Genomic DNA, 26,992 nt, shown 5'->3' on the forward strand with positions numbered 1-26,992 from the left:
ATTCTCTCCATTCTATGCTTGAATTGGCTAAAATGTCAAAGGAACAGTCCTCTATTTGTTTAATTTTATGTAGTATCTTTAAAGGTAAAGGACCCCTGACAGTTAAGTCCATTCACGAATAACTGGGGTTGCAGCGCTCATCTCACTTTAGTGGCTGAGGGAGCTGATGTTTGTCCATAGGCAGTTTTTCCAGGTCATGTGGCCAGCATGACTAAGCTGCTTCTGGCGAAACCAAGGCAGTGCACTGAAACACCATTTACCTTCCCACCACAGTGATACCTATTTATCTACTTGCACTTTGACATGCTTTCGAACTGCTAGGTTGGCAGGAGCTGGGACCGAGCAACAGGAGCTCACCCCGTTGCAGGGATTCGAACTGCCAACCTTCCCATTGGCAAGCCCTAGGCTCAGTGGTTTAGACCACAGCACCACCCATGTCCCTTGTAGTATCTTTATAAATGCCCTAATTTTGTGGTGTAAAGGGTATCTTTGTCCATCTAGTATGTGAATCCTTCCAGCCTATTTCCCCGAACTCTGTATGCCACCCTTCCCCAATATCATGTCCTCCAGATATTTTGGACCGTAACTCCCATCATCCCAAATTATCTGTACTGAGTGGTTTGTTCCAAATGGCACCAGGTTCAGTCCTAGAAATAACAGGAGTCCTTGAGCAGCTTAGCAGACCTTTCCAGCAGACCTTTCTCTCCCACATAGGCTACTGATTTGAAAAGATGCACATTAGAAGGGTAAAGCAGTTCTAGTTTCCCTGTCTTTCCCTCCACCCAACTCAAAACAGCAGCCAGGAATCTATTGTATCTCTGAACAGAATTCTGTAAGTACTTCTGAGACATTGCTTCAGTGCTTCAGTCCGTGGCCCTAATTTTGCAAATACTAAAAAGGGTAACTGTTGTAACACTTAATAGTGTTAAAATTAAATGGTGCTGCTGGGAAGACTTATTTAACTTTGAAAACACAGCCATTGTATTATGTCTGGCTCATGTGAAGTAGAATGCACAGCATGATGGTATAGCCTTCTGTCAAAATTATTTATTTCTTCCCTTCTGTGTGAGTTCAGGATGCTTGGCAGTCTTCCTGAAGGTCACTGAGACCTGAAGAATTCTGTGCTGAGAGTCTCTTCCCTCTCACTGCCAAAGACTCCTTGGCCAAGCTCTATTAAATCCATTCATCCAGTAAATCTTTAGTTTGCAATCTCCTTGGAACTTTCAGAGCTGTGTGTGTTTTACCTGTATCTACATAAACTCACGCGGGTGGCACTGTGGTCTAAACCACTGAGCCTAGGGCTTGCTGATCAGAAGGTCGGCGGTTCGAATCCCCATGACGGGGTGAGCTCCCATTGCTTGGTCCCAGCTCCTGCCAACCTAGCAGTTTGAAAGCACGTCAAAAAAGTGCAAGTAGATAAATAGGTACCACTCCGGCGGGATGGTAAATGGTGTTTCCGTGTACTGCTCTGGTTTCACCAGAAGCGGCTTAGTCATGCTGGCCACATGACCCAGAAAAACTGTCTGCAGAAGTGGACAAACTCGGCCTCTAAAGCGAGATGAGCGCCGCAACCCCAGAGTCGTTCACAGCTGAACTTGACTGTCAGGGGTCCTTTACCTTTACCTTTTTTGCATAAACTCATATCTATGGTACATTTACTAAACTAATTTGCTGTCACTTTAAGAACCTCCCCATGCATTTGTTCCTAGGCAATGATGATGTTAGGTAAATCCTCCCCCTCACCACCAGATGCTTGAAGACCCCATTATGTGGGAAACATGTTAGCTTAGAGGAAAAAAGAGGGTGTGTGTACTTTTTCACAGCAGAAACCTTTTTTGATCCTGCTTCTGTGCAAGATGACTAAGGTTGAAAAGACTTTTTGTTGTAGCTGCCCATCAGTCCACAAAGTCAGGGTGTTGCTGAAGAGACAAGAGGTTGATGTTGCAGCTGCCCGGGGATGTTAAAGAACCACCCAATAAACAAATGGATATGTTAAAAGATATTGTGGTCAACAATACTGTTCCATTTCAAGTTTAAAATTTTACCCTTTATTAAATGCCCATGCATCTGATGAAGTTTACAAAAGCTTTCAGCAAAATATATTTGTTCGGGTTGCATTCAACCAAGTCCAACTCAGAATAGTCCCACTGAAATTAATGAACCTAAGTTAGTCATGTTTATTAACTCCATATTGGTTTACTCTGAGTAGGACAAAGGACTTATTGACACTTACCTTTTGCCCTTCTCTTTCCAAGCAGAGTGGGATGCGGGTGGCCCTGTGGGTTAAACCACAGAGCCTAGGACTTGCCGATCAGAAGGTCGGCAGTTTGAATCCCTGCAACGGTGAAGGAACGGTGAGCTCCCGTTGCTTGGTCTTTGCTGCTGCCAACCTAGCAGTTCGAAAGCACGCCAAAGTGCAAGTAAATAAATAGGTACCGCTCCAGCGAGAAGGTAAACGGCGTTTCCGTGCGCTGCTCTGGTTCACTAGAAGCGGCTTAGTCATGCTGGCCACATGACTTGGAAGCTGTACATTGGCTCCCTCGGCCAATAAAGCAAGATAAGCATCGCAACCCCAGAGTCGGTAATGACTGGACCTAATGGTCCAGCAGAGGTCAACACTTTAATTCTCTTTGTCAGAACATTGTTATTGTTATTTAGCCCCCCCCAAAAAACTTTCACAGCAAAAACCTACTCTTAAAAGCTGAATCAGAGCAAATGTCAATTTGGGTTTTTTTGCAGATTGACATTTGCTCTGATTGAGCTTTAAAAGGTATGTTTTCATGGGGAAAGCTTAGGAACAAAAACAAAACAAAACAAAACAGGTGTGTGTGCTTGGACACAGAGCTTTAAATTGTGGACCATGCCTGGAAAGAGCAGGGGAAAAGTAACATTGAATACTATCCTTAGTCTTGTAAGACTTCATTGTTTTTGCAACAAGAAATTGACATGGTTGTGCCTCTGGTTTCTCTTGGCAAATGCTGTTCTTTGCAGAAACAATCTGTTATGTCTGCTGCGCAGTAAGGCTATCCTCATCCTGTTCTGTCATTAGTAGCAGCACCAAATTAAGTGGGCTTCTGCTAGCAGGTACCAAACTTCAAATCTTTGCAATTCTTCTATAGTATATAAAATACTAACCAGAATGAAGGAAACTGGGACAACAAAATGAATAGATGAGGGCAACTATGACATTGATTTTCACACTTCATGAATGGCATAATTTAATTTTAGTTCTGTCCCAAAAACATGAATGCTCATAAAATGGATGGCAATTCCATAATTCCTCAGACACTTCTTTAAGATAACTTGTTTCCATATTATGTTATGTTTTGGACATGACCTTGAACATAAAGTAAAGGTAAAGGTACCCCTGCCCGTACGGGCCAGTCATGACCGACTCTGGGGTTGCGCGCCCATCTTGCTCAAGAGGCCGTGAGCCGGCGCCATCCGAAGACACTTCCGGGTCACGTGGCCAGCGTGACGAAGCTGCTCTGGCGAGCCTGCACCAGCACAGCACACGGAAACGCCGTTTACCTTCCCGCTATAAAGCGGTACCTATTTATCTACTTGCACTTAGGGGTGCTTTCGAACTGCTAGGTGGGCAGGAGCTGGGACCGAAAGACGGGAGCTCACCCCACCACTGGGATTCGAACCGCCAACCATACGATCGGCAAGTCCTAGGTGCTGAGGTTTTACCCACAGCGCCACCCGCGTCCCGGGATTGACCTTGAACATAGACCATCCCAAATTCAGCCCTTAGGCCCTCTGCTATAATGTATCTCAAGAGAACAGGGATGGGAACTGCTTCTTCCTAAGATCTTGGCTGTAAGACAGACGGAGTAGGCTAGAATAGTTTTTACTCAGAATAAGGAAGCCTCTTATGTTGCATGCACAAATATTCTGTAAACAAATGGACCAATTCCATTCCTTGCACTGAGCTCACATACGCATGAGACTGGCAGATTTGGGGAGGAGGGAAGAAAGCAATGCTAGCCAGATGAATCTTTGTCCAACCTACAAAAAATAATAATATTCAGTTCTTGGTATCACTTCACAACTCATTGTGGAGTATACTCCTGCTGAGTCAGGAGCCAATGCTGTTATACTACATTAGTGCAAAGACTGTATTTTATTATCCTATTCTGAAAGAACACTAGCTTTATTGCATACTTTGTATTATTGTTTGACAGTTGTAAACTCATTTCTAAGGTCAGCAACAGAAAATTAGCAACTCTGGTTATACCAGTCAAGAGCAGGGACTTCAGGATGAGAGGCTGATTCTTAACTCAGGCAGCCCAGTTCCTTTTGAAGTTAAGGAGCCTTACACACACTGGGGTTGTGTTCTGTTTCCTGGCAATAATATAAAGAAGTGTAGCACTCATGTCAAAGGAAGCTCAATATACTGCTTTGTACAAATCCTCTCTTGAAGAAGCTCAATATACGGTTTTGTGGAAATGCTCTCAAAGTTTTAAGTCTTTTGTTTTTGAACATTTGCAAAGCTTGCTTTGTAAATACTGGGGGCCCAGGAAGTGATATACACATGTTAATAATATTGAAGATCTGGATCTCTGAAGTTCTGTTGTAGGGTCCTCTGTGCAAGTGAAGCAGCAAGTGAAACACTTGCCTAGGTAAACCACTTCTGGCTTGTGTTTCTTTGTTGTAAAATACTGTATCTTGCCTATGGTGGATGAGAAGCAGGGAAGGAGAGAAAACAGTTCTGAGTGTTCAGTTTGTGTGGCTACAGCACTTCACAGGTACTTTTGTTTAAATTGCTTCTGGGAGCGTGAGTTGTGGAACAAAACCCTGGCAGGATTTTAGCCCTGGGCAGTAGAGCATGGTTTGGCTTCCTGAGTCTTGACCACATCAGGAAGGGACATTTGGTGTGAGTGGTGAATAGCAATCACACTACAGTGGTACCTTGGGTTACATATGCTTCAGGTTACAGACTCCGCTAACCCAGAAACAGTACCTCGGGTTAAGAACATTACCACAGGATGAGAACAGAAATCATGCGGTGGCGGCACAGCAGCAGCAGGAGGCCCCATTATTGCAACTCATTACCAAACTTAAAACCATGGAGAGACCTGGTCTGAACAGAGACATTGGATTCTTATCTCATTATACATGACTAAGCCATCTTGCCATCTTTCACCTTCTCAACCCTTGCCTTTTCCTGTAGACCTATTGCAGTTGTTAAGAGTTGTCAACAGGCTCATCTCAGTTATCTGCCAATCTCCCATTCCCACCACCCTTCTGAGTAATACCCCTCCCCACCTTCTCACTATATAGAAGGATCTGGCAACTTCTGTCTCAGTGTATCTGAAGAAGTGTGCATGCACACGAAAGCTCATACCAAGAACTAACTTAGTTGGTCTTTAAGGTGCTACTGGAAGGATTTTTTTTATTTAGAATCAGACGGTCTTTGAATTGTAGAGTTGGAAGAAGAAGACGAAGAAGAGTTTGGATTTGATATCCCGCTTTATCACTACCTGAAGGAGTCTCAAAGTGGCTAACATTCTCCTTTCCCTTCCTCCCCCACAACAAACACTCTGTGAGGTGAGTGGGGCTGAGAGACTTCAGAGAAGTGTGACTGGCCCAAGGTCACCCAGCAGCTGCATGTGGAGGAGCGGGGAAGCAAAGCAAACCCAGTTCACCAGATTACAAGTCCACTGCTCTTAACCACTACACTACATTGGAAGATACCCCAAGGGTTATTTAGCTCAACCCCCTTAGTTTTTTTTTAGAGGGACGGGTACATTTTTTAAGCTGCAGCTTTCCCCCTAGCTTGCTTGCTTGTTTGCTTATGTATGTATGTATTTGGCTTGTTCCAAGGACTGGCTGGATAATTAACACATTCCTGTTGAAAAAATGTCCCTTTTTTAGGCTGCAGCTTTGTGCTGGGGCTGAAAAAGAATTTGGGCAACCTCGGGCCTGGGGACCTAGTGCACCCCTACAAACCTCTTTATATGCCCCCAAGCCAAACACTTTAGCCAGCACTGCTTTGCAGTTTTCTTGATTCCCCCCCCCCCCATGGCAGGTATGTGTTATTGAACTCTGATAATGCTTCTTGGAAGCCCGATGGAGGATAGAGAGGGACGTGACTGTGTAGAAATGAGCCTACTGTTAAAAGAAAATCCACATCCATTGCTCTGTCCCCGTTGGCTTCTGGCATATGGCTCTCAGAAAGTTGCTGATAAAGGAATGTGACCCTGTGAATGAAAAAAAGAAGGTTCCTCACCCCTGTTTTAAATGGTGTGGCATCTGTATCTTATAGATAGGGTTTTTCCAGCTCTGTTAGTGTCTCACTCATGGTCTGTTGCCACAGGTAAGGCAGGGTGGGTTGGGGAGGAATTTTGAGCCTGGGCTGAGGGATGGAATTATCCTTTTCAAGGTTCATTGACTTCTATTATATAGTGCTCTGTTAGCTCAATAAAATAGTTCCCTGAAGTCTGCAGTTTCCTTACCTTCTGCAGTAACACAATAATATGGTTTCATAGAGAGAGGACTACAAACACCTTTTTTTGGTCTCACATTATAGAAATAGAATTTCTTTTGCCTTCTACATAGCACCCGGTTGCTTCTCTTTTTCCACCTTCATTTCAGATGTACATGATGCTATGCGTTGTGCTATGAATGTGGAGAAGATCCTTCTGCACTTTCTGCTTTGTTGTAGAGGTCCATGCATGTGAGCTCAGGATAATACTTTTTATAATTTCTTCATTGGCTAACTTGATTGTTGTTGTTGCTTAGTCGTTTAGTCGTGTCCAACTCTTCGTGACCCCATGGACCAGAGCACGCCAGGCACTCCTGTCTTCCACTGCCTCCTGCAGTTTGGTCAAACTCATGCTGGTAGCTTCAAGAACACTGTCCAACCATCTCATCCTCTGTCGTCCCCTTCTCCTTGTGCCCTCCATCTTTCCCAACATCAGCGTCTTTTCCAGGGAGTCTTCTCTTCTCATGAGGTGGCCAAAGTATTGGAGCCTCAGCTTCACGATCTGTCCTTCCAGTGAGCACTCAGGGCTGATTTCCTTCAGAATGGCTACGTTTGATCCTGCAGTCCATGGGTCTCTCAAGAGTCTTCTCCAGCACCATAATTCAAAAGCATCAATTCTTGGTGATCAGCCTTCTTTATGGTCCAGTATGGAAGTGAAAGCTGGCTAACTTGATTAACTTGATTCAAAGAGACAAATGGCTAGAGATGGCCTCTCCATCAGCTTTATTGTTTGTTTCCTAGCTCTAAATGTGTGTGGGGTTTTTCCTTGCCACTCCTCAAGGAAAACAAACTTCTTTATTCCCATAAGTATTCTAAAGAACAGTGTTTTTCTAGGCTTTTAACAAATATTGATTGCTTTTATTAAATTTCTTCTTACTTCTTAGAAGCATAACTTGCTGAATTGTATTGCTTCCATGCTGCCAGCCACTTCTGAAACTGAGTGTTTATGGAAGGATGGCTAAGTATGAGACACTCAAGAGTCCCATTGTGCTTGAACTGCTTTCTGCATGGCTCTTTCAGTTGTGGCTAGTGTATGGGATTCATGGTGAATTCAGGTGACATCGTCTCGTTTATAGGTACTGACTTTTGAAAACATTGTCAGAAACGGTGGTACAGTAGTACCTCAGGTTAAGTACTTAATTCGTTCCGGAGGTCCGTTCTTAACCTGAAACTGTTCTTAACCTGAAGCACCACTTTAGCTAATGGGGCCTCCTGCTGCCGCCGTGCCGCTGGAGCATGATTTCTGTTCTCATCCTGAAGCAAAGTTCTTAACCTGAAACACTATTTCTGGGTTAGCAGAGTCTGTAACCTGAAGCGTATGTAACCTGAAGTGTATGTAACCCAAGGTACCACTGTATTAAGTAGTTCTGTAATTGCAACAGAAGTTGTGAAGCAGTTGTGAAGATGTGCTCAGGAAAAAAGATTCACAGTAGCTGGGGGATAGTGATCTGTTCCCCCCACCTCTTTGAAAGATGTGTGTGTATGTGTGTGTGTGTGTGTGTGTGTGTGTGTGTTCACGCAGGTAGCGCTGTGGTCTAAACCACTGAACCTCTTGGGATTGCCAATCAGAAGGTCAGTGGTTCAAATCCCAGCGAGGGGGGGGTGAGCTCCCATTGCTCTGTCCCAGCTCCTGCCAACCTAGCAGCTCGAAAGCACGCCAGCGCAAGTAAATAAATAGGTACCACTGCAGCGGGAAGGTAAACAACATTTCCATGCGCTCTGGTTTCCATCAAGGTGTTCCGTTGCATCAGAAGCGGTTTAGTCAAGCTGGCCACATGACTCGGAAAGCTGTCTGTGGACAAACACTGGCTCCCTTGGCCTGAAAGCGAGATGAGCACCGCAACCCTGTAGTTGCCTTTGACTGGACTTAACCATCCAGGGATCCTTTACCTTTATCTTTTTATATGTTTGGGCCAATGCATGCAAAATATTGCTAGTTCTGTCAGCCTTAACGTGCAGTCTGACAAAGTGAGAAGAGCAGAGTGGAATCTGCAACAGCACGCTCACAGGAAGTGACAGCTACAGTCTCAAGAAGTCCTTTTGACTTTGTTCCTCACGAGGCTTTGCCCACATACACTCACTGATCCAACTGTGGGTCGGACACGTGAATCCCGATATGAGAAATGCAGGCTGACAAACTGTCGGGTCTTGATGAGATGAAGAGTTCAGAGAAAGGAAGTCTGGCAATGTAGTAAGAGAAGATAATTGAAATGCAGGGACCTTGGGCAATATCTGAAATTCCCATACTGCTAGTGCAAGAGGCCTGTGCTAGTGGGACAAAACATAATCTCCCTCCTCCCCTCTGCAGTGGCCTGCCTTCCTTAAAATCATCCCCAGGTTGCTGGGGGGCCACTAAGAGATGATTTTGGGAGTGGAGGGTGAAAGAAAAGGAAACAGAAGTGTCTCTGCACCAATGGAGCTGCTTTGGATAGAACCCTGTGTACTTATCTACTTAAAGCATGAGAATCAGAACCTGGGGACAGGCGTGGTTAGAGACAGATCCTTCAGAACCCTGGACAGATCCAAGGCCCTAGATGTGTAAAAGTGGGTCTGTTAAGTGTTTGTTTCATGTTTAGTCCTTGTATTTGTGGGAATCAGACTCTCGTTCCCATTTGCAGAATACGTGGAAGACAACCCTGGTTTGTTTGACCTTTTAATTACCATACATCTCTTTCCCCCTCCTGTAAAAGCTATGCAAGACACTCTCTATTTTAAAGTTTAAAGATTTATTATTATTTTATTCTTAGTGTACTTGCAGATTAAATATACAATGCAGGCAGGTGATTCCTAAGTTGCTAAAGCATCTTCCATAGATTTACATTTAAGACTGGCTGACATTTGCAGATGGGCTGATGCTCTGACTCTGAGGCAGACAGCAGCACAACGATTCGTAAGGTTGTTCAGCTAACTGCCACAACTGAACCAACGACCATGACTGACACAGAGTGTCATTGAGTTCTACAGCTCTTGCAATGAACCCTTTACGTATGCATTTTGGATGCTAACATCCCACAATATTGGGAGGGAGAATACCCTTTTTAGTCCAAGGATCATAGTCCCTCTTGGTCCCCTCTTTTGGGGGCTTCTTGCCAGAGGTGGGCATAGTCAGACCAAAAGTGTGCATGACCGCCACAAACAGGACACCATCACACACATATACAGTCAAACCTCGGTTGTTTAATGTAATCCGTTCTGGAAGACCATTCGGCTTCCGAAATGTCTGAGAACTGAGGCGCAGCTTCCAATTGGCTGCAGGAGCTTCCTGCACTCAAGTGGAAGCCACACTGCACATTCAGCTTCTGGAAAATGTTCGAAAACCAGAACACTTACTTCTGGGCTTTCGGCGTTTGGGATCCAAAACGTTCCAAAACAGGCATATGGGAACTGAGGGTTGACTGTACTCACCTGTGTGTCATGCAGAACACACACACTCCCTCTCTCCCTCTCTCTCCCCACCCTTTCTCTCTCTCACACACACACCCTTAAAAAGAAAGCAATTAGGCTTGATGAAATCATGCTAGCTTTTCCCCCCAGGTTCTGGTGGGAGTGAGCTTTCCAGGCAGGTTGAGGGTCTCTAGTTTAGGTTTTTTGCTTGCTGAGCTTAGGTTCTGTGTCAGGGCCATAATAATCCAGTTCTTCAAGTCAAACTAACTTGTTTGACTCAACTGGCCTCTCTCCACCTGAGTTGGTCTCGAAGTCACTGCCCTTGTTACCATGAACCTGATGCAGATCCACCCTTTATGGCTTGGCTTAGCTTGTGCACCCAGCCTCTAATTGTATTTTGCCCCACACATTAAATAAATCACATAGAATTGGATGGAGGGGCAACAGTATCTATATGTTTGATTCAACATGGTGGATTACTGTGATGTCTTCAAATTGAAGTTTCATGGCAAAGAGACAGGAGAAGAGAATATCTTCTGAAGTTTACAAAGACATATCCATGTCACGGGACCAAGACGTGTATGGAGCTGAAGTGAGATAATGGCTTATTTTTTATGGCAAGAGCTGGATTTGCCAGAAGCTAGGATGGCGCCCATGCTCCATTTTTTAAGTGACAAGAAATGTAATAAATGTGAAAGTAAATGCAATAAGGTGAAGTGATGAAATAACAGGATCACCAAAAGTTAATCCATGATGGTGGTTTCCAGATGACCGACTGACCGAGAAAATTGTCATATTATATATATATGTGTGTGTGTGTGCGTTATAGCAAAACAAACTAGTCGCTACACTAACATGGAAATAAAGCTGGTAATTACGAACATAAGAATAGCAGATTCAGGTTAAAATGCATGATATTATCCATTGACCAGCATGAGTGGTAATGTGCTCTCACAGATTGAATTACTGTAGCATTGTTTAAACTTTTTTGATGAATCATAATTAAACAAAGCAAGTAGGATGAAGGCACAAAAAGGTACCTTGCAGCACTACTGTACATCGCTTTTCTGTGTCTCTACATAAGACACGTTCCTACTGAATTCATCATTCCTAATGAAATATTGATCTCTCTCTTCTTGTGGTTATTGTTCTGTAAACATTTCCTACTCATCTCCCTGCCCTGCCAGTGAAGATAGTCATACTTGAGTTCTAATATTCGCTGTGTTGCTTATAGGCTACTTCCAAATAATCGGTTTTGTTTTGCAGTATTATTGAAATATGCTTCCATGTAGCCAAATCATTATATTTTGCTGTGGAGGTGGGGAACTAGAGAGGATCTGGAGGGGAAAAAAAAGATTAATTATATGTAGCTGTAGCTGGCGAAATAATTGCCTGCAGCCCTGACCGAAGGTGGAAGTCAATGTGGGTGTAAGATGGATTCTGCAGATTGACAGACCATAAAGCATCGTTGCAGTTTTTTGACTCTCTCTATTTGGCAACTGTAAGTAAAAGCAGCAGTCCAAGAGACAAAAGGGTGGAATATACTTTATAAACAAATGGAAGACAGACCGTGCATAAGTTCCCTCTATGTACTTCTGTAATATATTTCATACAGTCACACAGGCAGCCTCTGAAACCAAGGCTACAATACACAACATACTTTTAAAGAACTCTGGGAACTGTAGTTTGTTAAGAGTCCTGGAAGTTGTAACTCTGAGAGAGGTAAGCTGCAGCTCCCCTGAATAACACACACACACAGAGAGAGAGAGAGAGAGAGAGAGAGAGAGAGAGAGAGAGAGAGACTTTTTCCTATTTTTGGAGGTGGTGCTTTAAATACATGGTGTGTACTCAACACTTATCACCCACTAGTGCTTGAAGGCTATGATGGGTTGAATGTGGGCCACTAAACTGAAACTGAATCTTGAAGAGACAGAAGTGTTGTTATTTCTGGGACTTGCAGAGATGGCCTGTGTCTGGATGGGATTGCACTTCTCTCAAAGTAGCAGATATGCAACTTGGAGGGTTCTCCTGGATTAGACACTAGAGACTCAGGTGAATAGTTGCTAGGAGCACCTTTTTCCAGCTATGGCTCATTTGCCAGTTTATGGCCCCTTTTGGACAGGGGCCACTCTACCCCTCCATGCTCCCGTAACCTCCAGACTGGATTATTGCAATGCACTCTACATGGGGCTGCCCTTGAAGATGACTTAGAAACTTCAATCGTTAGTGGCCAGATTACTGACTGGGGTTTTGTTAGATCTCATTGGTTGCTAGTTCTTTAGGGTGCTTACATTAGTGTTTCCACTACCCAGGCTCACAATATTTATTTATTACTTGAAGGTCCGCTTCCTTTCTTACAGACCCTTGCAGGTGTTGAGATTGGCAGAGAGGGCTCTTTTGGTTGTTCCACTGCCCTCAGGGGATGAAGTTCTTACCCTGTGGAAGACCCCCAAATTGTGGAACTCCCTCCTCACAGAGGTGCATCTGGCACCTTCACTTTGCTGCTATTGGCAAATGCAGAAGACATATCTCTGTACCATGGCTTTTGACATTGGAGATGTATAGCTTTAGGATCCACCCTATATCGGCGATTGTAAATTGTTTAAACAGTTTTAACGTTGCTTTAATTGTTGTGAACCACTCTGGGTCCCTGGGGTGAAGGGCGGGGGTGGCAATGACAACAACAGCAGCAACAACAACAACGAGAATTCACTAAAGACTGACTTGTTATCTAGAATATAAAGGTTCATAAGAGAATAGCAGCAAGAGTAATATGCGCAAGGTACTTGTCTGTTTTAAGGGAGGCGGGTGGCGCTGTTGGTTAAACCACAGAGCCTAGGACTTGCCAATCAGAAGGTTGGCGGTTCAAATCCCCACGACGGGGTGAGCTCCCATTGCTCGGTCCCTGCTCCTGCCAACCTAGCAGTTCGAAAGTACCTCAAAGTGCAAGTAGATAAATAGGTACTGCTCCGGCGGGAAGGTAAACGGCGTTTCCGTGTGCTGCTCTGGTTCGCCAGAAGTGGCTTAGTCATGCTGGCCACATGACCCAGAAGCTGTACGCCGGCTCCCTCGGCCAATAAAGCAAGATGAGTGTCGCAACCCCAGAGTCAGTCAAGACTGGACCTAATGGTCAGGGGTCCCTTTACCTTTACCTTTACTTGTCTGTTTTACTAACATGAGGACAAGGTGTGTCCTAAGACAATAGTCCAAAGCTACTTGGCTCTAAGAAATGTTCCTCCTTGACCTTAGATTTGCAGTCAAAGGTCAAATCTATCCACTTGGACTGTCCTTGCATTTATTTGTATCCTCCACTTTGAACATATGAAGCTGGTTTTTACTGTGTCACACTGCTGAGCAGTATAATCTCATATCCTGTTTGAATCTCTAGGGCCTGTGGTTGAGTGCTTTCTTTGCCCTGCTACACAAAATTCTTGTTAGAGGAGTTGCCAGGGGGAAGAACTTGCATACTTTTGCATGTGACGCATGATCTCCGCTACTGGGCTTTGTGCATTTTCACAGTAATGGGGGCTTCCAGATAGGTGTTTATCATGAGATCAGTGCACTTCATATATGCAGGTTTTTGCAGCCTCTGCGCAACAGCATTGGCATCCAAATGCCAGGCTGCATTTATATATCAACAAGTTGCCATTCACCTGTTTGTGATATCTCAGCGATCCACTTGCAAATTAAGCCCCTGTCTGGAAGCACCCACTGTATTGTTATTAAACCTCCAATTTATGTTCGTTAGTCTTCTGCCTCAAATATTCCACCCTTACAGTAATATTTTCTCCAGCTTGTGCTGTAGTCTGCCAAGCGTGTCCGCTCAGCGGTGCTATCAAGCAATCTCCTCTACTGTAATAACATTGTTGCTCTTAATTGGAATAGTATGGTGTTTGACTCCAGTAATAATGAAATCTGCTGTCATGTTTTTTTTTTCCAGTTAAAAAGAAGGCTGTTGCAAAGAAAAGGGAGCAGCCCTTGGCTAAAAAAACACCACAAAGGGAAATCAATGAATGACTCAACATTGCTCAGCACTGCTCAGGAGCACACTGATTGTCAATATCTTTAGCGCAGGCAAAAAAAGGTGGGGAATAGCACAGGCAAGTAGCAAGGAGGCTAAGCAAAATTGGCACTTGGCAGTGAAAAAGGTAGGAGGGTGAACTATAGACAGGAGTGCCAACTTGGCCTGGTGACTGTGGGTGCCATGCAGTGTGTAAAGCCCTGGCACTGAAATTTGTGGGTGCCCCTTCATGGGGAATTTTGTGGGTGCTTGGGCACCTAGTGCCCCATGGAGTTGGCACCTATGACTATAGAGAGAGAAAGCAGGGTGAGCAAGGATTTTTGTTGTTGTTGTTTAGTCATTTAGTCGTGTCCTACTCCTCGTGACCCCATGGACCAGAGCACGCCAGGCACTCCTGTCTTTCACTGCCTCCCACAGTTTGGTCAAACTCATGCTGGTAGCTTCGAGAACACTGCCCAACCATCTCGTCCTCTGTCGTCCCCTTCTCCTTGTGCCCTCCATCTTTCCCAACATCAGGGTCTTTTCCAGGGAGTCTTCTCTTCTCATGAGGTGGCCAAAGTATTGGAGTCTCAGCTTCAGGATCTGTCCTTCCAGTGAGCACTCAGGGCTGATTTCCTTAAGAATGGATAGGTTTCATCTTCTTGCAGTCCATGGGACTCTCAAGAATCTCCTCCAGCAGCAGAATTCAAAAGCATCAATTTCCCATACATCACTGCTGGGAAAACCATAGCTTTAACTATACGGACCTTTGTTGGCAAGGTGATGTCTCTGCTTTTTAAGATGCTGTCTAGGTTTGTCATTGCTTTTCTCCCAAGAAGCAGGCGTCTTTTAATTTTGTGGCTGCTGTCACCATCTGCAGTGATCATGGAGCCCAAGAAAGTAAAATCTCTCACTGCCTCCATTTCTTCCCCTTCTAGTTGCCAGGAGGTGATGGGACCAGTGGCCATGATCTTCGTTTTTTTGATGTTGAGCTTCAAACCATATTTTGCGCTCATGAGCAAGGATAAAAGGTCCCAAATCAGTAATTTCTATAACAAGAGGGAGCAAAAGGAATCTTCCCAAAGCCTCATTAAAGAAACAAAATCAATTGAAGATAACCATTTGGTTTTTTATTCAAATATCTCCATTTTCAGGTTTTGTCATTTCTAAAGAGAAAACAATTTATTTAGGGGGGGCAGGACAATCATACCTTGGAAGTCGAATGGAATCTGTTCTGGAAGTCTGTTCAACTTCCAAAATTTTGGAAGCTCCTGCAGCCAATTGGAACCCGCTAAAGCCCCGTTCAATGTTTGGCTTCCAAAAATAGTTTGCAAACCAGAACAGTCACTGTTTGCGGCGTTCGGGAACCAAAACGTTTAAGAACTAAGCTGTTCCAAAACCAAGGTACGACTGTATTTAGTAACCCAGTAGTAAAGTAATTCAGCTTTCTAAAATTAAAAAGAAGCAGTGCTCTTCAACATGTTCTCCCCCCCCCAAAGGGTAATATACTACTTTATTGCTTTATTCAGGCAAGTATTATTATTCCTTACAAAAGATTGTGCTCCAGGTAAACCAGAGAAGATGCCAGAGAATTTATTACATTTGGGAAGTCATAGCCTTTATTGCACTCTTTAAACACCTGTAGCAACTATGTGTAACCTGGGCAATTATTCACATTCAGAAGCCCCAGGAAGCAGGTAGTTACTTAAAGCAAGAATAAAAGAACTGACTTTACACTTAAATAATTTGTTTTGATACCTGTTGGTTCTTTTCTTGGTGGAAATAATTAGAATAGGCAGGCACTAATGCTACCTTTACTGTTCTCTTTAGGAATGGGAAATTTGCCTTACTACAGTGAAGCAAGTTTATTCAAGTTAATCAGAATGAAAACATATGTACTGATCCCCTCTTGACTGTAGAATTAGAGTAATGGGGGAAGGTGGTTTTGTTATCTAAGGATTCAGTGCTAATAGATTTTGCAATACTTAACATGCAGTATTTATTCATAGGGCACAAAGATTTCATGACATGGTGCTCCAGGGTTTGCACGTAGGATAAATATTCTAATCTCTCTTTTTATGTTCGGAAAACTAGAGACAGCTCTCTCTGTCATTCATTCATTAGATTTCTACATGGTTTGCAACCATAATATAATAAGAATAACAATTTATTATTTATACCCCACCCATTTGGCTGGGTTTCCCCAACCACTCTGGGCTGCTTCCAACAGAATATTAAAAAGGCAATAAAATGTCAAACATTCAAACTTCCGTAAACAGGACTGCCTTCGGGAGTCTTCTAACAGTCATATATTGTTTATTTCCTTGACATCTGATGGGAGGGCATTCCACAGGGTGGGCCACTACCAAGAAGGCCCTTTGCCTGGTTCCCTGTAACCTCACTTCTTGCAGGACCTCAGTGTCTGGGCTGAACGATGGGGGTGGAGACGCTCCTTCAGATATACTGGACCAAGGCCATTTAGGGCTTTAAAGGTCAGCACCAACACATTGAATAGTGCTCAGAAATGTACTGGGGGCCAATGTAGGTCTTTCAGGACCTGTGATATATGGTCTCAATGAAACAAATACATACAGTGGTGCCTCGCAAGACGAAATTAATTCATTCCGCAAGTCTCTTCGTCTTGCGAGTTTTTCGTCTTGCGATGCACGGTTTCCCATAGGAATGCATTGAAAATCAATTAATGCGTTCCTAGGGAAACCGCCTTCAGACCAGGTCCGGGGACAGTCTGTCCCCGGACCTCTTCTGAAGGCTGGGGGGGGGGGGGAACAAGGGCTTTTCTTCCCACCCCCAGCATTTTAAAAAACCCCGGGACAGCGGAGGACTTCTCCGCTGTCCGGGCGATCTTAAAATGCTGGCGGGCAGCATTTTAAAATCGCCCCGGGACAGCGGAGGACTTCTCCGCTGTCTGGGGGGATTTAAAAGCCCCTGGGAAGGCAGGCAGGGGGGACAAAGACTTTTGCCCCCCGCCAGCCTTCAGAAGAGGTCCTGGACCTCTTCTGAAGGCGGGCGGGGGGCGAAAGTCTTTGCTCCCCCCGCCTGCCTTCAAAAGCCCTCCGGGACAGGCAGGCAGGGGGGAGCAAAGACTTTCGCCCCCCGCCCGCCTTCAGAAGGTGTTCCCCCCCCGCCCCGCTTCAGAGCAGCGTTCTGAAGCGGGGCGGCGGGGGCAGGAGGTCCGAGGACAGTGGGGAAGACGCGCTGCGCTTCCCCGCTGTCCCGGATATTTCCCTATGGGCTGTCGTCTTGCGAAGCAAGCCCATAGGGAAATTCGTCTTGCGAAGCGCCTCCAAAATGGAAAACCCTTTCGTCTAGTGGGTTTTCCGTCTTGCGAGGCGTTCGTCTTGCGAGGTACCACTGTACTTAAAATACCCACTAACAATTCCATCATAGCGTTAAAACATCCTCAATTAAAATATACAATAAACAGTCAAAAAGCATAATGTTTTTAATCTATGTAAGCCTAAAGCATACATCTGTACTGTATCCACTGTGTTATTCCTGGGGACTTTGATACGCCTAAAGATCCCCTTGTAGCTTTGCTATAAGGAAGCTGCAGTACCAGGAGCGTTCATATTCTTCTAAAAACTGTAAATGTGAGCAGTTCTTTTTGCTTTATTCTGTATGCTGAAGCTTGTGTGTTGTGATATGCTCGTCTGAAGGACATGGATGTTAGACCTCTAGTAAAATTATCTTCTTATCTTCGTCCCGGCTGGGCCATTTGAGAAGAGATTTACTGTGGCTTTCAGTGACAGGAGGTGCATTTATAATTGCGATCACCAGCCAGATTGCTTCAGCCAAGGTTGAAATACATTTACATTTTGTAACCATTATCTGTAATCTGTTGTTATTGGCTTTAATGAAGGACATGTGTGGCGTGTCAGAACGTTACATGCAAAGGATGATTAGAAGACCTTTTTGCAGTGTAAGCCACTACACAGTATATCGGTCTCATTCGTCTGAGGGACACATTCATATTTTGAACTAATAGTTCTGCTAGAGTATCTGTGCTGCTTCTTTAACCACTTCCCAATTTTCTTTTTCTTTTTTTTAAAAAAGCAACCCATTGGCAGTATTGATGGTAGTGCATTCATTGCTACCACTATCCTTACGGTAGTGTCTCATGCTACACTGGGTACCACATCAGTTGTAAAGGTATGAAGCAAGGCCTAGCATAGCATAAAGGTAAAGGTAAAGGACCCCTGACAGTTAAGTCCAGTCGCGAACGACTCTGGGGTTGCGACGCTCATCTCACTTTACTGGCCGAGGGTGCCGACATTTGTCCACAGACAGTTTTTCCGGGTCGTGTGGCCAGCATGATTAAGCCACTTCTGGCGAAACCAGAGCAGCGCACGGAAACACCATTAACCTTCCCGCCAGGGCAGTACCTATTTATTTACTTGCACTTTGACGTGCTTTCGAACTGCTAGGTTGGCAGGATTAGTTGTAGTTTCTGGGTCACCTTCAAAGGTAGCCCCAGGTAGAGCGCATTGCAGTAGTCCAAGTGGGAGATAACTAGAGCATGCATCACTCTGGCGAGACAGTCTGTGGGCAGGTAGGGTCTCAGCCTGTGTACCAGATGGAGCTGGTAGACAGCTGCCCTGGACACAGAATTGACCTGCGCCTCCATGGACTCCCAGGCTGCGCATCTGGTCCTTCAGGGGCACAGTTACCCCATTCAGGACCAGGGAGTCCTCCACGCCTGCCTGCCTTCTGTCCCCCCAAAACAGTACTTCTGTCTTGTCAGGATTCAACATCAATCTGTTTAGCTGCCATCCACCCACCAAGCCTCTCCATACTTATGTATTCACCTGCTTCTTTGTTTCATGCTGTTGATGTGCACTTAAATGCTGAATGGCTTGGTTGTCAATGGCTGCAGTGATGAAAATCAGCCGCTGATTCTCATCACTGCAACCTCACTGCAATATTTAATATATTCGCAGATAGCATTGTGTGATATACAGCTTACTTCAGTTTCCTTGTTCTGTGAAATAACAACTTTTAAGAGGAAGCCAAGGTGAGACACAATGCTTGTTTTGATAATGCAGTGTCAAACCACAAATAGGAATGTAGCACTCATTAATCCAGGAGCGTCTTTGTCTTTCAGTGAAAGTAGAAGCCTCATGCTTTAGACCTAACTTTATTGTCTCACTTAGCAATGCTCCAAAACACAATTCTCCAAAACCTTTATGGTCCTTTTTTCTTCCAGTTAGTGCTTCAACAGCACCTGTTTCTTGTGGAAAGGTTGCAACTTAATTGGTTGCCAGGACTGTTTAGTTCACCTAGTTAAGCTTCTTATCAGAAGTCCACATTTCTCTGGAAATAGTACTTTTGACTTAAGTTCTCCAGGCTGATCTGTGCTTATAGTATTCTCTGCCCCTGCTTACCCCCACCCCAAAACTCTGTTTGTCCTGCTTTCCTACTTGTTGCTTGTCTCAGGAGGGGGGCAGGGAAACTATATCTAACAGTCTGCTTGCATTTTTCACTTCTGTCTACAACATCTAACGTTGTATAGGAAATCAAGTTTGCGTGTGACTTGTATTTGAATTCTAGTGCTGTAAATGAACACTTTGGATTAGTGATATGCATCTCCCTGGTTCGATGTGGAAAGGACCGGACTCAAATGAGATCATTTAGGCAATTTGAATCATGCCTGAATTCATCTCATTTAGGTCTGGCCCCATTCCAAGCAAACAGCTCATCATGTTCCCAATGATGTCATCAGACGCATGATGGGGACTGGAAAACTTGCTATCCCTCCTTTCCCAGGCTTACCGTATTTTTCGCTCTATAAGATGCACCAGACCACAGGACGCACCTAGTTTTTGGAGGAGGAAAACAAGAAGAAAAAAATATTCTGAATCTCAGAAGCCAGAACAGTTAAGAGGGATCACTGTGCAGTGAAAGCAGCAATCCCTCTTGCTGTACTGGCTTCTGGGATAGCTGCGCAGCCTGCATTCGCTCCATAAGACGCACACACATTTCCCCTTACTTTTTAGGAGGGGAAAAGTGAGTCTTATAGAGCAAAAAATACGGTAATTACTGCAGTTGATATACTGCGAAGACTGGCGCTCTGCTTTCACTTGGTCAACAGAGCAGTGCCTTCTGCTTAATACGTTTCAGACTCAGGCCATGGATTTGAAGAAACTTTGTTGTGAAGGCCCACTTTTCTGGTGTGGATTTGAATGCGGCTGCCTATTCCCCATGGCCTGACACATGCACTTGGGGCACTTCACCATTGAGGGAGGATTTGAACTCAAGACCTACAGTTTGAAGTCCAACATTGCATAATGTTGTATGATGTAATAGATGCAAATCCTTCCAGCTGACTAAACAGCAAGTATAACACTCTTGTGTTCGTTTATCAGGAGCAGGACTGTCATAATGATGAAATGGTGTAAAAGAAAAACCACACATTGCAGCCCCATCTCCATCTTTCAAAAAGCCATGCATATTTGGTATCTGCGTGATATACATCATTAAATACATGGTGTAGGGTTATGAAGACATAATGAAAATAAGTGAGATAAATGTGTGTGATTAACGAAACTGACTTTCTTCTGGCTTGGCACAATAAACACATAACACAATTTTTTATTCTTTTTTTAAAAAAGAATTATGCGTCAAGATACACTGTAGATATCTTGAACCTCTTGAACTGTTTTGTTTGTAACATTTATATAGAATCGTACCTTGGTTTTCAAACAGCTTCGTTCTCAAACATTTTGGCTCCCGAACATCGCAAACCTGGAAGTGACTGTTCTGGTTTGTGAACGATTTTTGGAAGCTGAATGTCCGACGGGACTTCCGGGGCTTCCGATTGGTTGTAGGAGCTACCTGCAGCCAACCAGAAGTCGCGCTTGGGTTTCCAAACATTTTGGAAGTCGAATGGACTTTCGGAACAGATTCTGTTTGACTTCCAAGGTATGACTGTACTGCCTTTTATCCAGGATTTCAAGGCAGTGGGCAAAAAGGCAACACATGAAGCAGTAACAAAGACATTCAAAATAACCAGCAGATAAAACACAATAAGGTTATGATATACTTCTCAAAATGTTTTGAATTGCCTTCACACATTGCATAGTTATACTATGGAATTTGTTAGCACAAGATGTAGTGATAGCCATCAACAGTGCAGAACCAGAGATACTCGACACATGATTATAATTCAGTTGCAATATCAAATTCCAGTTCAGATGCTCTAGAACTCAGGGTATGCAGAAGTTGGCCCCTCCTATAAAACAAAAAGGGGAGAAACTCCAACTCTTAATGCTTAAATACCATTGCTGTTCATATACCTGAATAAGTCCATTAAAATATGCAAAAGAAATGAATAGGAATTCTCAAGTGCTTATTTTCTCTCTCTTATAAGATAGGATTTTAAGAACAATATTTACTTTGAAGTTCTTATTAATTAAAAAAAAACCAGGTACAAGAATGTTTGGAACCATTATAGCGTAGGTAGTACATTGTGGGTGTTAAGGGAAATAGTTAATGAACCTATTGTTACTGCTGGCAATTATGAAATGTCATGGAAACCGTGGTGCTCAAAGGCCAAGTAACAGCATTGCTTGGATTCAACATGAGTCCTCAGGGGAGAATAGCAATTGTCTTGATAAGTTTCACTTGCCTTTAAATAAACTAATTAGAATCTGTATGCACGTACTGGACAAGGAAATGAGTTCTAGCAGACATCCCACTAAGACATGATTTTCAGCAGGGTCCCCCAACTTCCCAAAGGAGCTTTTTAGGGGTTTGGGGGCTGCAATGTGGGTGATAGGACTGGAGAAGAAAGCCCCCTTCTGTGAAGTTACAATGGTTCGTGATTTGGAGGGTGCAAGAAGCTATGCTATGACATATTTTAGAGGAAATGTTGTCTATGACAGCACCAGCCCATTAAAAATCAAGAATGGACTCTCCACCCCCACCCCCCGTTTATCTTCTGTAAACTATTGCCCTTTAACACAAGCCTGATACATATATGGAATTCTGGATGTGTGTATATGAACATACAACATGTGTGCTGGCAGTGTACATGTGAGTCCAGATGCACACATCGTAATGTGTGGTTGCAGTAGTTTCGGATGGGAATGTATATTTGAAGAAAGTGATGTTGGGATATCTCAACTTAGGTGTGCATTCCAGTGTTTTTTCATGTGCAGATTATTTTAATTCACCTGCTGGTTATTATTTTTCCTAACAGAAAATACATTTGAATGAACAGTTCAGGGTAATTTGAAGACAGCAATTTCCACTTTGGAAATGTAGCTTGGCTTGTTACCTTGGCATCCTTAAGTGCCCTGCATAACTCTTATCCTGGCTAGAAGAAGCAGACTGTATTAAGCAATATAGTAAGAATTGTAGAACAAATCATATAAAATAAGAAAAGCCATCCACATTTGCATAATTTATGTAGGCTGCGTATTCAAGTCTTCCTCGCTGCAGAATTTAGTTTACCCTAGTGCAAAATTCCTGCTCCCCAAGGGATAGAGCTCTTCAATGTCATCAGTAAAACAAGTAAAAGGAATTAGTGTTCTGGACTCATAGACGTTTTCTATATTGGTGTTCTCTGTGTTGCTGTTACCCATTTGAGAAAGAAATGTAGAATTCTCTTTCCAATAAAAACCTGTCAGAAAGTTTAAAGTGGATACAAGTGCTATGTGTAAAAGTCTAGAAATGGGCAAACTTTCAAAGATTGTCATCGAAATTCATCAGGTTTCTCTCCCACCCTTCACCCTCACAAACTGGAAGAACCCGGATATGTTTTGTGAGCCAATTGAAGGGAAACAACTCCCACATTTAGTCTTTTGTTGTTGTTTTTTTAATGATATTTATTAAAGTTTCAAAGAAAAGAATTACATGAATTTAAAAAAGAAGAAATAGAAAGACAAAAATAAAAATAGAAGAAAAAATACAAAATACAAAAAAGATAAAAAACACCTAAAAAAATACATCAGTCTTTCCATACCTTACATTCATTTCCTTGTTTCCCTGACCTCCTCACGCCTCCCTTTTTTGTATTCCAATTCAGTTAGTTAATTCAGCAATTTCTTTCCCTCTTTGTTTTTATCTTAGTCCTTTAACATAATATATTATAACTTTAGATTCTCACCTGTTAACAATCCATTTTTACATACACCTTTATAACATTACTGCTTAAACCCCACAATTAGTCTTTTGCAGTCACTTACCTGATGAATGCTGGCAAGCAGGTGTGCAGGGAGAAGAAAGGAATATGGTTTGCGCTTTCCTCCCTCCTTCTCAGTGTCCCTGATCCATAGTGGGTGGCACTGCACCCTGATGGGCCGCAAAACCTGGCGATCATGGGAGAAGTAATGTCAGGGCTGCCGCCTTTGACGTGGTCCACCAGGTGTGGCAGCCTGGCATGCTGTTTATGTATCCTATCAAGCAGGGGAGCGGTTGGCGCTGTGGTCTAAACCACAGAGCCTCTTGGGCTTGCCAATCGGAAGGTCAGCAGTTTGAATCCACACGATGGGGTGAACTCCCGTTGCTCTGTCCCAGCTCCTGCCAACCTAGCACACCAGTGTAAGTAGATAAATAGGTACCGCTGTGTCAGGAAGGTAAACAGTGTTTCCATGCGCTCTGGCTTTCCTCACGGTCTTCCGTTGTGCCATAAGTGGTTTAGACATGCTGGCCACATGACCTGGAAACCTGTCTGTGGACAAACGCTGGCTCCCTCAGCCTGAAAGCAAGATGAGCACCACAACCCCATAGTCGCCTTTGATTGGACTTAACCGTCCAGGGGTCCTTTACCTTTTTTTTTTAACCTATCAAGTGAGGGAGTAGTAGTAGTAAAACACCCTCTTTCCCTGTGCCCCGATGTTATGGCTCTGTTCAGGGGGTTGGCAGGGGTTGGCCAATTAGAATACAGATTCTAATTCTATTTCACATGTCTCTGCCAGGGACTTGGCAGAGACATGTGAAATAGAAGGTAGAAAATTTTCCTTGGCTCATATTTTGATCCAAGCTGAATATTGAGTTATTATTTGCATTTATTAGTCACTAACTTTGATCTCAACCCTAACTCATGAGAACGTCATTCGTAGTAAAGTCTTGCTCAAAGCTCCTGTCACAGTACCCTCACATAATTGAAACACAATCCTCTGCAATTCAGACCAATTTCTTGCATTAGAGCAGGGTGGTATTTTTAATTTCCACGTCATCACAACAGTACTTCTGAATGTACTTGGGTTTTTATAATAATTCCCCACCCTCACAAATGCAACTCTTATCACTCTTACTATTTTTCAGAAGGATAATAATGTTTCATTGAAATGTTCCGGCTAGCTTTATTTGAAGCATAAAAATGTTCAACTATCTGCTTTTAAGGCTAAGGGTATATAGGCAAGAGAGATGCTTGCCACCCAAAACGTGTTGCTTATATTTCCATGGGCTTTGGTTACTATTTTCTTTGCCCATATTTTTCCAAAAAGCAAGAGACCAAGGGCATGGTTCTTTGTGTTCTGCATGTCTGCTTCCTAACAAAACTTATCTGAGTGGATCATCTACAGATGGAGCAGGAAAATATTTTTTTAGAGTTGATGTTCCCTGAAATATTAGGGGGGAAAAGCTTCAGTGGGTGGGGCAATCCAGCCTCTTTTGTGCTGTGAGATATCTTCTGGCCTTTCAGTGTGTGCAAGCATTCTGAAGGCAATTAATAATGCCTAGCATCTTCAGTCTCAAGAGGAAAAGAGAGGGGGGGAAAACCCTTTGTTTTCTGTGGTGGCACACTAGCTTTTCAGCTGATGTTTCTTATTTCATTCTTTCAGCACACTCAACATAGAAGACATTAGAATACAGCACCATGAGGACAAACGTGTTGACAAACAAGTGATTTGTTTCCCATGAAAACAAGCTGCTGATCTGACCCTTGGTGAAAATTTGGACCCATCACGGTAAGAGTTTAATGTTTAACCATTTGTTAATGTGAGCAGCTCAAGTGCTGCAACGCTAGAAGTCATCACACAGTGTGAACTTTTAAAACGACTGCTGTGACCTTGTCAGATAAAACTGTAAATGAAACTGATCCATCTTAGGACTGGTACACATGATGTATCATTCTTTTAATTACATATAACTGGATGTGTGAATTTTCTTCTTTAGAAAAAATATTGTATTTGGAACAGTATGGATGACAGGAAAGTTTTGATCCATGCTTTTGGATCTTTCTTGGCTGTTCTCCAATTGCATGTTGTCATTTTATACTGTCATTGAATGATGATCATGCAGATGTAATTTGCCCTTTAATCAGATTCTTTTTTTTTTTTTTTTTTACTGTTCTAGAGACATTGAATCAGCACCAATAGAGATGAAATGGAAAGTTTTAAAAAAGCCTCTTGAAAAAATGTTACCATTATGAATAAATGGTATCTCAGATGTTTCCATGTAGCCTTGATGGTAGAAGCATGTATCTCCAGAGTTCAGATTTTGGTCAGCTTTCTACTTAGTATAAAAGTGAATACTATTTATGTAGCCCATCCTAAATCATGGTCTTAATTAAAAGAATGACAGGAGAATATTATGTATTAAATTTCATGGGTGACTCATTTTTCCCCATAACTTTTTAATATCAATAACACTAACTTTTTACTCTTGTTAACTTTTAATTTTGGAATGAATCACAAATATGATTCATAAGTGTAAACCTTCTGCCTGACCCCTGGCAGTAGGAAGGGCCAGATTTTGGGTTCTATTGGTGGCCACAAGGCAGCTGTTTCCCCATTCACAAGCCCAAACTGCAGTTTTAGAACGATGCACTTTTGTGGTAAAGGGGTCCATCTTGCAGGAATTAGGGTTCAGCGGTCTTTTTCACTTTACCATGGTGAGTGGGAGGCCAGACACTGGTGGGTGAAGTAAGCCTGAGATGTCTTCTGAGCCAAAAAACTATAGAGGAGGTGGGATGAACACTGCCCCCTCCTCAGACTTCAAAGCTCACCCAAAGCCTGGAAATCATTTTGGATTTATGCCTGCTGGGCACAATTGCAGTGTCTTCCACATTTTGTATCACGGGATGTAAATGCATCAAAACATCTTTCAGGCAGAGCAGGCTGAAGCACTTTGCTCTCCAGCTTTGAACTGGAGGAGGAGAATAGAAGCATATGGGCTTGCCTCTATGCTGGATGGGTGCTCTGTGCACCTGATCAGAAGCTGAGGTTGTGCAAGCCAATGCTCCTTCTCTTGCCTTCAGCTCTGAAGCAGAATCCTTCTCCCTGGCTCCAAGCTTTATCCAGAGCAGGAGATTTCCCCCTGATCTCATGCTGCACTTCAGAGATATAATAGGGGGCCAGAGTATGGGGTCTGTGTGTGCCTTGGTGCCTTGTTTGGTCAGCTTGCGATGACAACACTCTCATTTTAGGGCTCCACTAGGGCTACTGTTTTGTGCTCTGGTAGCTCTACTGCAAATCAGATGAACCTAGAATATGCATCAGTTGTTTGGGGCTCTTCCATTCATTCAGTTAACGTGCATAGGTAACGGTAAAGGACACCTGAACAGTCCAGTCAAAGGTGACTATGGGGTGGCAGCGCTCATCTTGCTTTTCAGGCTGAAGGAGCCGGCGTTTGTCCACAGACAGCTTTCCGGGTCATGTGGTCAGCATGACTAAACTGCTTCTGTCACAACTGGACACCATAACGGAAACCAGCGTGCATGGAAATGCCACTTACTTTCCCACCATAGCGGTACCAGTTTATCTACTTGCACTGACATGCTTTCAAACTGCTAGGTTGGCAGGAGCTGGGACAGAGCAACGGGAGCTCACCCCACCGCAGGGATTCGAACTGCCAACCTTCTGATTGGCAAGCCCAGGAGGCTCAGTGGTTTAGACCACAGCGCCACCTGCGTCTCTATACAAGGGAATACCTAATATTAGTCACCTACCATTTCTGTCAGCTGCCCTTATGTGCATGAAGAGCAATGGATGCATAAATGTAGAGGAGTCTGCAGACATTGCAAGCCCAAGACGCTCAGTGGTTTAGATCACAGCGCCACCTGCATCCCTTTACCTATACCTTTACCTGATGTGCATATGACAGTGGGTTTGGCATGATGGCAGAAGACTCACGTTTCGTTCCTTTGCATGTCT

General features: G+C 43.6%; 1 protein-coding gene across 6 annotated transcripts in view; it reads left to right on the plus strand.

The window, feature by feature from the left end:
* Nucleotides 1–26,992, plus strand: part of GULP1 (GULP PTB domain containing engulfment adaptor 1) — a 168,396-nt gene that overhangs the window by 45,395 nt on the left and 96,009 nt on the right. For all 6 annotated transcript variants that reach the window (XM_083470156.1, XM_083470154.1, XM_083470158.1 and 3 more), the window contains exon 2: nt 24,680–24,805. The gene's annotated coding sequence lies outside the window, so the exon portion shown is untranslated. The remainder of the gene's footprint in view (nt 1–24,679; nt 24,806–26,992) is intronic.

Source organism: Podarcis liolepis (assembly GCF_965112155.1).
Source record: "Podarcis liolepis genome assembly, chromosome: 1".
Classification (NCBI taxonomy): Eukaryota; Metazoa; Chordata; class Lepidosauria; order Squamata; family Lacertidae; genus Podarcis; species Podarcis liolepis.